The sequence below is a fragment of the Peromyscus maniculatus genome, chromosome 1 (genome assembly GCF_049852395.1).
Source record: "Peromyscus maniculatus bairdii isolate BWxNUB_F1_BW_parent chromosome 1, HU_Pman_BW_mat_3.1, whole genome shotgun sequence".
NCBI lineage: Eukaryota > Metazoa > Chordata > Mammalia > Rodentia > Cricetidae > Peromyscus > Peromyscus maniculatus.
In genome coordinates, this window is record NC_134852.1 from 195,872,472 (window position 1) to 195,884,651 (window position 12,180).

The window sequence follows — 12,180 nt, forward strand, 5'->3', positions numbered from 1 at the left end:
TTTCTTAAAAAAGCATAAGAGTTTATAGAGCACATGTTTGTGGTCCTCGCTACAGCAACATGACTTTGGGGTTGCTAAAATACCTTCGTTGATACCGGCCATGAGTGGCGAGCTTGTTCCTGCTGTGATATCTGAGGTGCCCAAATGTTTTCTGGAGCAGAGTCCAGGAGGCCTGACTCACAGTTGTGAGTCCCTCCTTTTGGCTTATCAGGAAAGTTAGGGATTGAATTGGATGAAACAAGAATCTGTCTTTTATGATGTGCTATCATATTCTGTGCCTTTACAGACATGCACATAGGACAACTTGTTTAGAAATAAGACAATTTTTTTTCTTGGTTTAATATGTACAAAGTACTCAGAATAATGTCTGGCACCTAGGGGTATAAGCTACTACTATTTTCAAGAGATTCATACACTGCAAACATTTTTACACACACACCCTGGAAATTTTATAAAACAAACAAACAATCCAGGACTGTGGAGATGGCTCACTGGGTAGGAAAGCTCGCTACATAAGAATGAGAAACTGAGTTTGGATCACCAGCACTCACATAAAAAGCAGGCGTAGCCCCTGCTCTGGAGAGGAGGCAGTAGAGACAGGTGGGGCTTCCTGGTTATCCTACCCCCGAAAATAGGAAAAACAGGAAAAACAAAAACTAGCAAACTACAGGTTCAGATCCTGTCCCAAGGGAATAAGGCAGATTGACAGAAGAAGGCTTCTAGCATCCTCCTCTAACCTCTGTACATGTGCATGGGGGCACACACCTGCTCAGATGCACACACAGGTGTATACACACACACACACACACACACACACACACACACAATGCACATGTGCACACTCTTTTTAAAAAAAGAATCTAATATTTGGATAACTTAAACGTGTTTCTCTTAAGACCAATAGAAAAGAGGTAAGTTGTAGATCCTACAACCTCAAATAACTACTAACCAGTGAAGGAGAGTTTCCTAAACAAGTCACTGCCGTGACCAAATGCAGAAACACTCCATTTGAAAATCGACTTTACTATTTGGCCATGGAATGGACTTGACTGTCTTTCTGAGCAGCTAATTTCTCCTCTCTGGATTTGGGAATTCAGGCATCAGATGGCTAGATGGGCTATGTGACATGAGAGAATTTTGCTCTGTAAGTCCCTGATTCTACAGGAAATAGTACTACCCACCATGACTGTGAGCAATAGAGTGGAGAGTAGGCTGTGGCCAGAGCATGCAGACCTGTAAGAACATCATATCCACCTGCCATGTCAACCTGGACATTGCACTGTCAACAGTGAAGCTATGTCTTCTGGACCTCCAGTGGAAAGGTGATTCACGGAGTGTATTATGAAGCAAATGTCTGATTCCTTCTCTCTTTGACTCTGAGGCTCAGAACTGAAAATATTAAGGGGATAGCAGATTCACACAAATAAAGGAAGGACCAGAATCCAAAAGAACCTTGAGTTTCTGCCTTTGAACAGAAGAGCAAAAATGCAGAAAATAGAGAAACAATGAAAATGAGGAAGCAAAGGGGATTTTAAGAAGAAAAAAATATACTGAGTACAAGAAAGATGTAGAAAGACTTAACATTAAACTAGAGGGATGGGTTGCAAAAAAGAAAGATGGTAGCATGCATCAAACACTAAGAAATATACAAAATACTAATTAGAGAGGAAATTGTTATTATAATTAACCAGTTATGTGATGAAAAGATCCACAAGAGATAATAGCTAACTCTTAGTGGGGACACATAGCTTTAGCCAGAGACCTCGGTTATCTGGGCAAGAGATTCTCATCTCTTCACTTGGAACCTTGGCCATCCAAATTAAAGAACAGCTGATTAGATGTGGTGGCACATACCTATAATCCCAGCATTTGGGTGGTGAGAGGCAGAGTGGAGATAAGAGGATCAAGATCATCCTTAGCTACATGGATTTGAAGGCTAGCCTGGAGAACACAACATCTGGCTAACCAGAAGCAAAGCTCCTGTTGAACCCCAGTGGGACTTTACCCCTGCCTCTCTTATAGCACTGACCCCCTTCTTCCCTCCTTCATTTCCCTCCATGCCTTTGTTGACGTTACTGTTCTTGTTCTAACTGTCTGTGTGGAGTAGGTGGTGAGCCTTTAAGGCCCCTTCCAACCTTCTGAGTCTACAGTTCTTCACTTCTTATATAATTCTCTTCCTTGCCTCCTCTGCTGTCCCTTACTTACTAATATCTAAAGTTTAGGTAACAGTAACACAAGGATGGCTCATGTGACGGGTTAATGGCTTAGCTGTCTCTTGGCCAGTGGAAAAAGTTGGTTCCAGGTCGACAAAGAGGTTGTTTGGCATCAGATATCAGTCACCTCTGCAAGCAGAGGTTGTATTTCCAAATAGCTGAGCATTGCCTTATTAACAACAATGAATGGTGACAGATCATGTAATTTAATGAGCCCTGAAAGTTAAAGCAGTAGAAGCTGGCCTTGAGCTCAAAGAGCAAATGGAGCAGTTCTAGATCCCCTCCGGCCTGGGTGCAGCACCACCTAGGTGCTGTTTACCACCTGAAGCACGTGAAGTCATCCTCAGAACATTCCAGTGAGATGGGTGCTGTCACTGCCACCCTTATTTACTGACGAGGTTCTGAAAGTCACTTGACCCAAGTCACTCAGCTTGTGACAACCTGAGGTTCAATTATATCGAAAGCACTTTACTAATTGCTTCCATGTCCCCTCTGTATCAACCAGTATCCATTTAATGACTCAAGGTAGACGCTAAGAGGCGTAAGGGCCCCAGATCCATCTCACCCCTACTCCAGCACTAATTCTGAGGATTCACTGCAGGAGCTGCTCCCAGGTGCCCTTTCTCACCATGTCATCTGAGAGCTAACCTGCTTTAACCTGCCTGTTGTCTTACCTGTCTTGACCTGCAGATGCCCACACGGAGGGAGTCTTGCCCTGGGTTCCTCCCCTTCTTCCTACATCTCCCACTCACTTACCTACAGCCTTGACTGCATCAGGCCTTCCCAGCAATGGTGGTGCCAACCCCCTAAAACTAACAGCATGTGCTCCTGATCCTTGTGATTTCTGCCGAGGCTTCTTGTCCCCTCTTAATCCCAGTGAATGGCCCCGGCAAGGCACATGAACCTTCCAGACAATCCCTGGAATCTCTCCAACACCTGTAGGTGGAGCATCTTCTCCCAAACTCACTTCTGCCCACAGCAACAATCCAGTGTGAGCCTTCACTGGGTCTCCCCCAGGACTCTAGAAGTGCTTAGCTTCCAGACATTGTGAAGTGTTTCTGGGTAACAAATATTTGAAAATAAAAGTGGATTTTAAAATGTTTTAACATACTATTATAATTATTAAAAATCATATTACATCATCATTTTTTACTTTAACAATACCTTTTACTCCAGTTTGAGAACTAAAATTACCTGAAAAGAATGAACTAATATTAAAAATTACAATTATGAGTTTTTAAAAAAAAAACAAATTTTCCATTCTTTTCATTGCCCTCATAGCCTTCTCCTCTCCCTCTTGGTGTACAAAGTGGTAGACTCTGCATTACTAGGGGGAGATACAAAGTGGTAGACTCTGCATTACTAGGGGGAGATACTCTATGAATACTCAGTAAATATTAGCCAAGAGACTAACTGAATTACTCTAATAGCCTCTGGTATTGTCCTTTTGCTGTCTTGCAATACAAATCATTTCCTTTCCTCTTACTAACACGGGCATTCATGCATTCAACTCAAACAGTTGTTTACTCACAGCTGTAAGGGCTTCACAAATGCACAGTCCACTAAGTGCAAGACGACAGGAAAACGCTTGCTCAGGCAAGGGCTACAGCAGTCCAGAGGACCTTGACAAACAGGTTCAAAGCCCTCCTCGTGGGTAAAATGGAGGCAATGAATGCTCTCTGGGAGCATTAATGAGAGTGAACACCTTAGGGCAGTGGCTCTCAACCTTCCCCACGCTGTGACCCTTTACTACAGTTCCTCATGTGTGCTGACCCCCCAACCAGAAAATGATTTTGCTGCTACTTCATAACTGTAGCTTTGCTACTGTTATGAATCATAATGTAAATATATGATATACAACCCCAAGGGGGTAGCCCATAGGTTGAGAACCACTGCCTTAGAGACTCATGGACCACTGTGTCCTCTGACCTCAGTCTCCCCTGCCCACCCTGAGATCCCACAGCCAATGGTGGGGGTTCTGGAATTGGAACACATTCTCATCTCTAAGGATGCTGTGTGGGACGACCTTGAGGGTTGACCCCAGTCAAGTGCCCCCTCACTAACAGTTCACCACGCGTTTCCCTCTGCCCTCCATAGGAGGAAGGGATACAAGGCTCCAGGGGTGGAAAGTGGCTGTTGCTGCTGTGCTCCTGCAGAAATGTGAACTTTATCCCTGAGGTCAAGGAGGTGCCCAGGCCCTCAGACCTGCTAGGAGCCAGGGAAGGAGGCCGGAGTAAGAATTGTGCATCCTTCTGCTCATGCATCGGTTTGAGGTACAGGGAGTTCAGTCAATAGTGATAAAGATGCTCTACCTCTGCAGGGCATCCTCTCAGAGTTTTTGCTTTGTTTTGTTTTCTGGTAGTTGAGTTTGGCTTCACCTTCCTTTTGTAGTAAACATTTCTTTATTTTTGGAAAATGCAATCCTTAGTTCTGCTGAACAAGGGACAGAGATTGGGCCTAAAAGGAAGATCAGCATGTCCTCCGGGTTAGGTGTGCTGGTGTCAGCTGGAGTACAGAGAAGCGATGCAGAGGAGCTAGCATGGTGTAGAGGGGGAGAAGACAGAGATGAGGCAGGACACTGATGACTCGTCCCTTATCACAGAAGCCCTACACACACACACACACACACACACACACACACACACACACACACACACACACACACACACCACATGCACACCACAGCTCTTAGCAGGCCTTGCTTGGCTCCCACCAAGAGTAGTTCAGACCCCAAGAGGTCAGAGATGATCACCTCATGTCTTAGAATAGCCTGGGTGCAGGCAGGGCAGTGTTGGGAGGGCAGACAGGGCAGTGTCGGGAGAGCTTTGAGCCAAGGGTGCCAGCTCCTCGGAGATCAGAACATTTACTTAACTTCTCTGAGTATCCATGTGTGACAGTGATACCATGTAGTTCTCAAGGGAAACTGGTTACAAATGAGGTCCTGTTCATAAAGGGACTGGACATCTGGGGAAGGGGGGGGGATCCTAAGATTGCAGTCCCAGTAAGTGTCAGAATTTGGATAACTGAATCCTATCCAAAGCTAGTTGGACCGCTCTGACCTTCCAAGGAAAATACTACAATGATGGGCGGGGGAGCACTAAAATGAGTCTTGTTTGGGGAGAAAAAATAGAGTTGCAAAAAGAATTTCCCTCAGCTGAGCAGGTACAAATGGAAAGGAGTTTTAGAAGAGCACACAGTAAGTCCAGGACAGAATATAGAGCGCCTCCATACAATGTCTAAACTTAATCTTTAAAAGCATAATAAACTTGATGCCTGGGGTGGAAAAAGCCGTCTTGTCTGCTGACTGTTAAACGAGAGAAAAGTACCAGGAAGCCAGCTTGTGGTGGCGCACACCTTTAATCCCAGCACTCGGGAGGCAGAAGCAGGTGGATCTTGGTGAGTTCAAGGCCAGCCTGGCCTACAGAGTGAGTTCCAGAACAGCCAGGGCTATACAGAGAAACCCTGTCTCAAAAATAAATAAATAAATAAATAAACAAACATTAAAAATAATGAAAGAAAATAGGGACAGGAAAGAGCTTCTAAGAATATGATGGCAGAAGAGAGGTTAAGAAGAAACCACACACATTTTGGTGGTGTGCAGCAGCAGAGAAGCCATGGAGCCATGTAGAGGAGATGACTGATGGCCTCTCACAGGCCAGGAAGGCCTTCTCTCTGCCTTTCCAGGATTTCTGTTGAGTTGCAACGTGAAGAGCAGGGTCAGAGGTCAGAGGTGTGTCACAGGTGCGTATCTGCTTCACAAAGCTCTTTCAGAAGCCTTAGCCATTAACTTTAATCTACCACTAGCTACCTCTGGGACAGTGGTCAGCAGAGCCACAGGAGAATTGGGGTGATTTTTTTTTTTTTTTTTTTGAAAGCCCAGTGGTGAGCTCTGGCGGTGGAAGCGGGACCGTGCTCCTTGGTGGTGCCAGTTTCTATGGTTTTGAGCCACCGTTACAGCTACCGATTTGGAAGAAGCAGCTGGGAGGCGGGGGGGGGGGGGGGGGGGGGGGGGGGGGGGGGGGGGGGGGGGGGCTCCTGCCCATCACTCCTCACGTAAAGGGATGTCGTCGATGTACTGTAGCCCCAGGACAGGAGCAGCCCGACTCACCGCGCTGTCCCAACAGGCCTGCTTGGTCATGTCGGGACCTTTCTGGAAAGCAGGTGTGCGGAGTCCAGGGTGCTGGGGACCTTGAGCCCTGTGGCCAGGTCCTATCCAGGCCACCCTTGGGAGAGGCAGGCACTAGGCCAAGAGAGGGGCCAGGGATGGCCTCCCCTTTTGTGCCTTCAGCCCCAGAAATATTATTTGCTTGGCTTTGCAGAAAAAAAGAATTAAAAAAGAAAGAGAAAGAAAAAAGCTAGGGGGCTTCGGGGACCACTAGACACCCCTTTCTGGCCTTGTGTCCGTAAACACTCATCATCCTGCAGTTAGGTATTCAGAGGTGCTGTGGCACACAGTGGGTCACATGGGCACCGCTGATGCCCGCTTCTCCCCCAACTAATCCTAAGGCCTCAGCCTAGGAAGAGCCACCAGGAACAGAGCATATGGCTATGAGAAGCAGAGACTTCGTGAGGCAGGCCAGGAAAGCCTCTTCCAGGATGCCCTCCCTGATGCTGAGCTGGGCACACAGTACTTGCCCAGGAGGCCAGGAAACAGCTCTATTCACACCTTTCCCCCTCTAAGGGAGCTGGGTCCCCACCACAGGCCTCCAGTTCCTGGGATGCCAGCCAACACTTGCTAATAAATGCCTATTTGTGACTTTACCTCAAGTTTTAAAAACAAGAGAAAAAAAGAAAGAAAGAAACCACACATGACTCCTAGCTCTTGTGTGGTCAAATACACATAACATAAAAATTACCATCTTGCCCACTTGTGAGTACACAATGCAACAGCGTTAAACACACAATGCAACAGCGTTAAACCCACTCATATTGTTGCACAACAATCGCCATTACCCACCTCTAGGACCCGTCTATCGTGAAACCGACACCGGATCTATTAACCACCACTCCCCGCTCACTTGACCCCCCAGCCCTCCCAAGCCCCTGGCTGCTTCTTTCTCTACAAAGATGACTACTCCAGGAATGTCACCCAAGTGAAACCACACAGTAATTTGGCTTTTGGTGACGACATTTTGTTCAGAATGAGAACTCCCAACTTTAAAACAAGATCTATTCCAAAATCATTTGCAAAATGGCTTTGGCACATGTCACAGTGAATGTTTAAAGTGCCCAGTTTCAATACAGAAGAAGAAAGGGGTGGCTTTCCCCAGATCTGAGGGAGGGCATCAGTGCAGACGAGAGGTGGTCCCATTAGCCACAAATGCAGCGCTGGAACTACGCACTTCTGCCCCGTCTTAAATTCCTCCGTGTTGCCACAACATGAGTTCAGAGAAGAGTTGACCTTCAGATTGACAGCATTTCCATTTATGCTTTCTGTAGTGCCTGCCCCATCATTACCCCTTCCCAGAAGGCTCACGGAAGCTTTAATACATGGGCAGACATGCAGTTAGACAGCTCATATTTACTGAGAACTTGCTATATTCCAGACATAGCCAACAGTCAGAGTGAACAGTTTTAAGGAGAAAATTGCAGTGAACAACAAAGTTACCTCCCATAACCTCTATTCTTTCCTTTCCCAGGTTATGAAGCAGTTATATAATTGGGATGGTTGGTCCTTGAGCTCTCGAGATTTAAGTAAATTGGCGCAGCCCATCATCCTAGCCTCTGTGGCTGGTTTGGTAATGAGCTCATGACATAATCCCAACAAGTGAGATGTGTCCATTTGTTGAACCAGGAAGCGAGACATCTGGAACATTCCAAACATTAAGCAGTCTTACTGACGTTTTCCTGAACCAATGTCATTTCTAGCTGATTTCTAAATACCTGTCCTTATCCCCGCAGATAAACGTAGCACCCACCCCTCCCCAATGCAGCTTCTTTTTACAGCAGAAAGAGGCTGCCACAGTAACCCACAACAGTCAAAACAGAGGAGAAGTGACTTTGTGGACCCAGTCCCAACTGGTCCAGCGACAACACAACCCTGACACCTAAAGCTCCACAAACATTGAGGAAGAGGAGGTAGAGAGGCTTTTAAACACAGAAAATCCAAGCTCCTGCTGTAAGACACTGTCTCCTAGACATGACAGGCATACTGCACCCGCGCACCACAACAAAGCTGTTGCATAAACAAGACCTACATAATGACCACACCGGTCAATATGCCCAAGCGCACGGGGCAGTTTCACAAGGCCCAACTCTAGATGAAGAGCTACAGACAGCTGACGGGGAGGGGAGGATTGAGTCTCCCCCAGGAGGAGTCCCTGATGGGTTATCCAATTATCCAATCCCAAGTGGCCAGCCCTAAACCCTTGTACATATGAGCAACACTAAATAGATACAATAATGTGTGTGTGTGTGTGTGTGTGTGTGTGTGTGTAACAATAATAATATAAAAAAGATCATTAATTCCAGAGAGTTGTGGGGCATGCAGGAGGGGTTGAGGTGAGGGAAAGGGACAGAAAGAATATAAATACAGTGTACCCATGTATGAAATTTAAAAAAAAATAATTAAAAAAAATAACAGAATGGTCAGTCTTCAGTTGAAACCCATGCTAGGAATGCTAGAGTCTCCACCGGCATGGCACAGGCTGCTCCTGACTCTGTTCAGGAGTGCCTATTCCTGAGGCCCACCCTAGCTGGCCTGCAGCTACCCAGGCCAGTGAGTCCCTTTGTCGCTTAAGCCCCATTGAGTTGGTTCTTCTGCTACTTTGTGCTGACTGTTTGCAATGCACTAAACAGCATCTCCCGACCCCCACCCAAAGTCCTATCTGAAGCCCTGCTACTCCCCGATGTAATGGTATCTGCAGACTGAACCTTTGGGAAATACTTAGGTTCAGGTGACGTCATGACGGTGGGAGTCCCACGAGAGGATTATTATCCTTATAGGAAGATAGAGTAGAAACCCCTTCTTTCTTATAAGGACACAGCAAGAAAGCCACAATCTCTCCAGGAAGAGAGCTCTCACCACAACCTGATCATGCTGGCCCCTTGAGTGATCTCAACTTCTAGCCTCCAAAACCACAGAATTAAACCATTTCCATTGTTTGAGCCATCCGGTCTATGGCATTTTGTTACAGCAGCCTGAGCTAACTCATACACTTACATGGGATACATGCTTGAGCAGAGCAGTTCAACTTCAGGTCCTTCTTTACCCAACGAGGGTGACTAAGTCCAGGGTGTGACTCAATCTCTCCCCATCTCTCTCTCCATCACTCTGGAAGAGCTGGCTCCTCCTGTAACTGTAGTCCTGACTACAGCCTTGTGCTTCTGAAATCCTCTCACAAGCAAGCTGCCTTTGGGTGCTGGGACACTGGTGGCACCGTGGCCCAAATAAAGGACAATAATGAAAGGACAAAGAGGAAGAAGAGGGGCAGGAAAGGAGAAGAAGGGGATCCTGGTAGAGAAATGGACCTCCTACCCAAATGGCACAGAACAATAAGCACGTTAGAGAGTGTGGCCGGAAGGGCCGATGCCACTGGTACCAGTGTCTTTGAAATCTTGCAAGGTCTTGTAAAAAGTCATGTAAATTATGCATTCTACTTCATGATGTATCATTATTTTTGTAAATAAAAATGCTCCCTTAAAGTCATCAAGAAGGGTCATTTATCCTAAGTATTTGAAATGATTTCCTGGCTCCACACATCTGCCTGACGTTTTACATCCCAACACAAGAAGCACACGTACATCAGAAAGGTCCTGGGCTGCGAGACCCCAAGCTGCTTTCATCATCCTGTTCTATTGCTTCCTAGACACACAAACTTCTGTTTCTTTCTTTTCTGGGAAAGATCTCATTGCGTAACACAGGCTGGCCTTGATCTGCCTATCATCCTCCTGCCTCAGCATCCTGAGTGCCAGGATGCCAGGCTCATGCCACCTCCTGCTCACTTGTCTTCTTTAACTTCTCTTCAGTCTTGAGTACAGGGTAATGCCTCCACTACCTTTTCCACTCAGCTGCCAAGCTCCAAGAAACCTATATGAGACCAAGATCCCTCCAACCCTGTGGCCATGTGGGAGTGACATCCATATTATCCCAAGGTAACTTTGTATATGTCCTCAGCCCAGACTTGTTCTTGCTCTGTATTTTGTTAACCGCTCTGATCCCTTCTGTCCAATCCTTGTACCTGTGCTTGAGAAAGGGTCACAGGAGGCAAAAAAAAAAAAAAGGAGGAGGAGGAGATTTGTATGGACCATCAACCATCATGTCATTGAGGATGGGAGAGAAGTCATATTTTTAAAGACTTACTTTGTTTATTTTTAAAAATTACATGTATGTGCATGTGTCTTTGTATGTACATGTATGTACAGGCACTTGTGGAGGCCAGAAGTGTCAGAGTCCCTTGAAGCTGGAGTTACAGGTGGTTGTGAGCCACTGATGTGGGTCCTGGGGATCCAACTTGGGTCTGTGCACTTAACCACTGAGCCATCTCGCCAGCCTCAAGAGGTTAGATTTATATTTCTACATCGTAGTTCTCTGAATGTCTGTATCTGTCTATATCTGTCATTAAAAGACCAAGTTTCTCTGCTCAGGGGACTCTGAGCCTGTCCTTCATACTTGCCTCGTGAACACATCACCTACAAAATAGGGCCAAGCAGGAAAGGGAAGTTGATTTTGTTTTTAGCAACTGATTCATTGGTTTGCTTGGAATGCTGTATTAAGAGGTAAACACTGCTCAATGGAAAAGAATGTGGTAATGGATTAGAGATGTCTGCCACAGGCACACAGGGTGAGAACAGAAGCGTGTGTGCTGCCACTGGCTGTGCCGTTTAGAGACTCAAGATTAGTTGATTCTAGAAGTTCCAACAGTTATCAAAAGCTAGAAATGTTTCAGAAAAATCTCAAATGTTGAAGTTCCTTTCCTCAGAGACTTGGACCCCTGAGGCGATTATAAAGTTACTTAATAATGGTTTGTATCTTATTTTTGATAGCACGAAGGCCCAACTCCCTATCTGGGATTGAGTTGACTGGGTTAACTGAATGTCAAGTCCTTTTCCTTCTGAATAGAATAGTATCAGTTCCATTCACCGACCCTGGGTGTATCAGACCAGTCACTATGATTTACATTTGCTGACATCACAGAAATTTCTGGAATGTTATTGGTCAGCCTGACAGTCCAGCGTGAGTCCCATTGAATTGAGAACTGTAGACAGGAACAAAGAGTAATGACCCAAGATAAGTGACCGACTGCAGAAACACACCCAAAACACAACCCGGCTAGAGGTGGCTGGCAAACACTGATCCGGTGAAACTCCGTGTCGATCTTAACACAACTACTTGAATCGCACCCACACTTTAAAAAATTCTACAGGCTTTTAGATCCCAGTGTGTGTGTGCCCCGATTTCACTTCAAAATGCCTCTTTCAATTTTAGTGTGAGTTGCCTTGCAAGTTTTTAAAAAAATAACAGAAAGCTTTATTAAATAATTGTCTCTTTGTTGTGGAACTCTAGAGCCTTTCTGAAGCATTGTAGTGTGCAGTGCATTTAGGCTTTTAGGAATTGATTCTGCCGCTTTGGAGTCCCTGTGTGCTACAAAGCAGGCCCTGGGGTGGACCGTGGTGTGGTGCCTGTTCTTAGGCACAAGGCTTCCTGGCTGAGCAGAGAATGTGTTTCACTTTGACTATGTCCTATTGTGCCTCCACAAAAAGCTGCACACAACAATAAAAGATCGAGTGATGAAATATTTTTAGAACTTCCCACTCGATGTCTGGCTTCCCTGGAGTCTCTTTCAGCCTGTCGTCTAATGCTCTCTGCTTTGGGCCTCCCTTGCAATGAAATGTTATCACACATCAAATGGTAGCTACTGAAGAATTCTGTCCTGCCTTCCGTTCTAACTCTTTCTGTGAGAGATTGTCTCCTCCCCCTTACGTCATCAGAGGGGTTTTTCAAGTGTGTCCCTCCAAGCACTAGACC